Genomic DNA, 6,404 nt, shown 5'->3' on the forward strand with positions numbered 1-6,404 from the left:
TAAGTCATGTGATGTAGAACTCAAAGCATCAGAAAGTATTAGGGAAATAAGGCATTGTGTGTCAGTAGTCAAGAAATGTGATGTTTAAATACATAACCAAAACAGTGATCTAAGTATTATTTCTTATTTAATTCCTATTACATAATGGTTGAAAATTAAAGACGGTGATAAGAGAATAACTTAACAAGGTGTAAAAATTTTGCACAAAAAACACATTTTCAGTAACATGTAATTTATTTTGATTTCTTATTTTTAATGAATGATTTTTATCTCAAAGTAACCCATTTACATGGTTACAAAATATCAAATAATAAAGAAAAGCTTAAGTTGAAAAGCAAATCTCACATTACCTCTTCCTCTTCCCCACTTCCTCACACGAGGCAACTACTTTTATCATTTTCAGTTGTTTTTATTAATAATTATTATATCACTAATAGTCTTAATATTTCTTGGTTTATCACTTAACTAATCACTTTTGAAATTGGCAGTATTTTGTGTTTTTATTGTCATCAGGTAAACAATTAGATATTTGATTAAAGAAAATTGAATGGGTTTCCTGTCTACAGGGCTTTGACAACTTTGAAGGTCATAGAAATTCACTGAAGAAATAAACGTTAGCGGATAAGCACTGATATATCTAGGAGGTAGGTAATGGGTCATGTTATTTATTTGTTTGTTCATGTATTTACTTATTTAGCTCTATGATTTAATGTTTTTTTCCAAGTTTCTTATATAGAGTATGTTACTGCTAAAATTAGGAAAACCTGTATATCTTCTCTTTTCTGTTGTTCATTAAGAGAGGGATCTCACTATGTTTCTGGAATCGAACTCCTGGGCTCAAATGATCCTCCTGCCTCAGCCTGCCAAGCATCTGGGACTACAGGCAAGTGCTACCCCACTTGACTTAAAAAAACTTATCTTAAAATTTAGAAAGACATATGGTTAGGTTTGGTGAAATAAAGACACATATACCACCAAGTGAAAACACCACAATGAGAGAAAAAGAGTTCCATCTTCATTAAAGTTAGAAAATATCCACAATCCATATGTTAAATGTATATCGTTTATGGAAGACACAAGGATAAAACATGATAACATGTATCTTTATGTTCTCGCATGACAGAAAACCTTTAACATTATGTAGCAAGGACTTGAAGAGTCCAAAGTACAATTCCCTTATTTAGGAGAGCAAGGTCAAGGGTTTGAGGAGCTATTGACCTAGCACTGAATTCTCACCCCTGTAAGGTTTAGGCAAGAGGAACAAATGAGGAAATCTGCAGGCATCTATCTGCTCGAAGGGCCAGATTCTAGGGTGGCCTGGGTAGGTTTTCTGCCTTGCAGCTGCCTCTTACAATCAGCTGAAGGAAAATAAACACATAAAATACTGAAGGGAGAGAAAGAGTGAGAAAGAGAAAGGAAAGAGAGAGAGACTTGTGACATACAGGACTGAACAATTTGGCACAGAGATTCCTGCCTCCTCAAGGGGCTGCTAGCCTCACTCTGAGAGCACAGAGCACACACCCTGGGGCAGAGTTGGTGAGGTGCTTAGAAACAACAAGCCTGGATGAACCTGCCTTTCTGCTGGTTCACTTCCCCAGCCTGTATCATATCTGCTCCAACAGATAGCCCCAAAATGAGCGCCACAAATATAATTTATAATCCATTAGGGTTCAGTATAGACAACAAGTAAAAAGAATGAAAATAATATAACAAACAGAAGGCATATAAAGACTGCTCTTCAAGGTCATACCAGGAAGCAGGGGAACATTTAAAAGATTTTTGATGACATTCTATAAATTATAGAAAGTATGACCTCATTGAAATCAGAATATAAATGAAAGATAAACAAATCAAAAAATATAAGGTGTAGTAAGGAAATGAATACGAAACTGGCAGATATCAGTAAACAAATGGAAGGTATAATAAAATATCATGGAAACGAAAACAATTTATAGTCAGTAAGAAGTAGAACTGAACCTGCTGAAAACAGCCAAGGGACATTTGAGACAGGCTTTGGACAACTAAAATGAGAAACATGAAATTGGAAAAAGAATTCATAAGTTTAAGAAGGATAATATATGTAGAACATGTGATCCAGTATATATATAATAGGTCTTTTTGAAGTAAAAGGAAACAGAACAATAAAAGAAAAAAATGTCCAAAGATACAATAAAAGAAACATTTTTTGAACTAAAAAAATCATTCTGAATATATGTTTTCTTTCATCAATAACGAAACGACTGACAGGGAAAAGGATAAAGTGGTGCCCCTGATTACACAGGGTTTAAAAGATGCAGCTGAGGAAGCAGGAATGTCTGTAACTTGTGACCAAACAGTGCTAACCTCCTGGATTGTTTTAGGAGGAGTCACTACAACTACAGGCCAATCAATTTATCATGCCAGACAATACAGTGCCAGGGGATGTGCTGGAGTTCACAAAACCCCTGGGGGCACAAGTGGAATGGCTGTGCACCACTGCCACTTGTGTCAAATAGCAGTGGCTGGATATTCCTGAAAAATGAAATAAAATTAAACTAGTGGTCACCCACGAAGATGTAGAGTTGACATACCAAGAAGCAATAATGAACCTGGTGAGGTTCAACAGGAAAGCATCATGCATACGTTCAGTGCCCATGCAGCCAAGGACATCATGGGCATTAGGATTTGGGGCCATACACAGAACCTGACCAAGCACCACAGGAATGGTTTTTTGTAATTGACAATGGCCCCTGTGCTGGCCAAGATGACTGTTATGAGCAAGGCCTGTGGAAACATGTTCAGCCTCATGCAGGGAACATGTCCAGAGACAGCAGGAGGCATTCTGATCTGTTTACCACATGAGCAAGCAGCTTGGTTCTGTGCAGAGATAAACTCCCCCAAATGTGGCGGAGGCCACCAAGCATGGATTATTGGAATTGTAGAGAAGGGCAGCCATGCAGCTGGAATCATAGACCAACCCTGGATCATTGAGGTTGCCCAAGCAGCCACTCAAAATGTGAATCCCACACCTGGGGCCACTTCTTAATCTAGACAGAAATAGCTTTTTGGTTTTGTTTTAAAATAGATCTATTTCCTTTATCATCGCTTCAGTTAAAGACTATAAACAATAAAAATCTTATTGTGTCTACACATCTGGTGACCCTAAGTCAATTCGTGAGTGGATACATTAACAAAATAAAATCCAGTGTCTTTTTCTCCTGTTACATTAACTGAAATTGCACCTAATCTTGAGTCAGCTTCTGAGTTGAGAATTATATTGTTACCTGACACTGTTGATTCATTTTGAATCTCTAGATGCTTATCTCTTGCACATAGGTGCTCTCTTTTTAAAAGTGCTTTCACATAGGACAGACATTACCAATACCAATGTCAAATAGCAGTTGATGTCTTCTCATTTTATGTATATTTATCGGGTAAGTCTTACGGTTTTTTAAGTGTCTTGAGTGGTCTTCTGGAAAGACAGCATTGGTGAGTGGCACACAACGGTATCCCAGTCATAAGAGGGTTACATGATTACTTCTGGTCTTTGAATTGAAAAGCCTTGTCTTGTCATTCAAGAACATCTTAGACACAGGACATTCTCCACTACTGCATTCGGTTCAACACAGCAAGTACTTCACTGCATGAAAAACACTTTGAAAAAATGAAATTGTATTTCTTTTTCTGTAGCCTTCCTCGTATTTACAGTAATACCATTAATGGTTTTATCAATAGCAAAGAAATATACTTTTTGCAATATAATGTGATTAGATATTTCATAATGCAACAAGGAATTCCCTTCCAAAAGGAGGTTCATGTATAATACTCATTTACGATTCAATATATAATTAACTATGCAGATAATTTTAAACATCATTAATAATAAAGACTGTTCTATGGATGGTAGTGTTTAATACATTTTATATTTTGTATAGTGATTCCAGGCCTTTTGTTTTCTTAAAAGCAGCAGCTATATTTAGTCTAATTCTTAGCATTGTTTTGTCCTTTGCACTAGTACTTTTTGTGCACATTTTTTGTGATCTGTGTTAAAAATCTGCATTGCCAAAATTGCAGCTCAAATGTAAGCTTATTATTCAAATAAATATGTACTTCTTTCAATGGCTCTGGTATAATCAGATGCTCTCTTAGTATTATTTTAGAAACATTGGAAGCGTTTTGCCTGAAGTACTATTTGCTGGGAGAAACTAGATTTTAGTTTTTTAAAACTCTTAAATCTTTCATGGGACCTACATTTTCTTGAATTTTATAGTTCTAGAATAACTAAGCAATCTAAAAAGGTTATCTGTGTTACTTAAAAACAGGCTTTCTTATATCCTAACCTACTAAACAATGAGGAGGAATTCCTGTCATTAAGCATAAGGGCAGTGGATTCTCAGGTGTCTGTCTTCATAAGAGAAAAAGCGGCACATCCTGCAAGTTTCAGACACTTCCTGCTCACAGGCACCAAAGCCACATGCGTAAACTGACTAACTTCTTGCCAAAGGAAACCACTCCTGGGAAAATGAAGTTCCCTGGAAGAGGTGTTCACTTGGACACACCGTGCTCCAGGAACCAGTGGGCAGCCTTTATACATGTGTGACCAGACCACCAGCCATAGTATGGTGTGCAGTACAGAACAGCCTGCTATGTAACTGAAACTAATTGGATATTTTATAGGAATTGATAGAGATGTTGGTCCTCAAAAGCCCAAAATCAGTTATCTGCAAAATAAAATGTGTTGGAAACCTCTAAAAGAAAAGAATTTTTTCTTCTACCATATTTTGGAACATTATTCTTCCATTCTAAGTATACGTATGTATAAAAATGTCCAGGAAAATGCCATAAAATAATTAACAGGGAGATATACACATTTGAAGATGTTACCAAACTTCAAGGATCAATGAAAGATTCCTAAGGAGGGGACATCTAGGAAAAGAAAAAGTTCTGTTCAAAAATCAATTCTTCTAGAAGAAATGGAATAATATATATACAGTATACACACGCGTATATAACTAAAGACATATAAAATAGTCTTGAGTGATAACATACAAAGCCGATAGCATTAGTTACTTCTTTTTAAATGTACAAAGCTGATAACATTGGTTACTTTTTAAAAAAATGTACTGGAATTTGGAAGATAGTCAAAGACATTGATCTTCTTTAAAATTTTAATTCTTAAAATAGAATATGAAACAATATTAATAACCACCACCACAACAAGAATAACAATGATGAAGCAACTTCTACCAAGTTATCAGGACAAGACAGTGTGATCCAAGTTGTTTTTTAAGTAGACAGGAGCAAACACCATATTCAAATATGCAAGGCCTAAACCACCTCATGAAATAATTTTGATAAGCAAGAAATGACTGGAGAAGCCATGACTTTTTAAAAAATTGGTAGTAAGCAACCAATATATTATAACATTGTTAGACAATTGTGAAAAATGGTTATAGAACAGAATTTCATGCTGTAAACCAAGAAGAGATAGTGGGGAGAAATCAACACTTTTTTTTATACTGAACTGGACTCAAGGAGGAATATGGTAGGTAAATTCTTATGTATGTAACATTAATAAATGTGAACGATGTCTAAGAATTTAAATTATGCCAAAAAAAGAAATGGGTTTTTGATGGCTTTCTCAGATTAGAGTCTCCCAGGAAGGTCGAAGGATCTTTCAGAAAGATTCCAACATTAAACAAACCACAGAATAAGGTAATAGAAAGCTAGTATCAGCTCATAGATGGTATGGCAGATTGTATTGTTCTTAAAAAGCATTTATTATTCACCATCCCCTAACTGCATATACTACCCCATTTCATTCATGTAGGATTTGATCATGTAACTTTGTTTACTCCATGTAACATTAGCAGACTTGACACAATCAGGGTCTTCCAATGGGATTACAAGGTTGATGCATTCTCTCTTGGCTCTGCCATTATTATTACAAGAAGAACAGGAAGGTGATCATCCCTCATCTTTAGTCCCAAAAGTAAAAATAAAATGAGTGTTAAGAGACAGAGAAGACAAGCCACACAGACTGGGAGAAAATATTTGCAAAACACATGCCTGATAAAGGACTTATATCTAAACTGTATTAAAAACTCAACACTTAATTTAAAAAAAAAATTTAAGTGAGTAAAAGATCTGAAGACACATCTCAACAAAGATCCACAAGTGACAAATCACCTAATAAAAAGATTCTCGATATATTTCATCAATAGGGAACTGAAAATTAAAACAACAACGAGATATCTCTAAACACCTATTAGCATAGCTCAAAAAAATTGGCAATACCAAATGTTTGCAGGGATGCAGAGCAATGGGAACTGTTATCTTCATTGCTGGTGAGAATGCAAAAGGCCATAGCCACTTTGGAAGACAATTTAGTAGTTTCTTACATAGATAACATAGTCTTACCATGC

The 6,404-nt window shown here is 35.4% G+C and overlaps 1 pseudogene; it reads left to right on the forward strand.

The window, feature by feature from the left end:
- Positions 1-2,212: 2,212 nt before the first annotated feature.
- On the forward strand, positions 2,213-3,025 carry LOC100441259 (selenide, water dikinase 1-like; annotated as a pseudogene).
- The last annotated feature ends 3,379 nt before the right edge of the window (positions 3,026-6,404 follow it).

Source organism: Pongo abelii, chromosome 11, assembly GCF_028885655.2.
Source record: "Pongo abelii isolate AG06213 chromosome 11, NHGRI_mPonAbe1-v2.0_pri, whole genome shotgun sequence".
NCBI lineage: Eukaryota > Metazoa > Chordata > Mammalia > Primates > Hominidae > Pongo > Pongo abelii.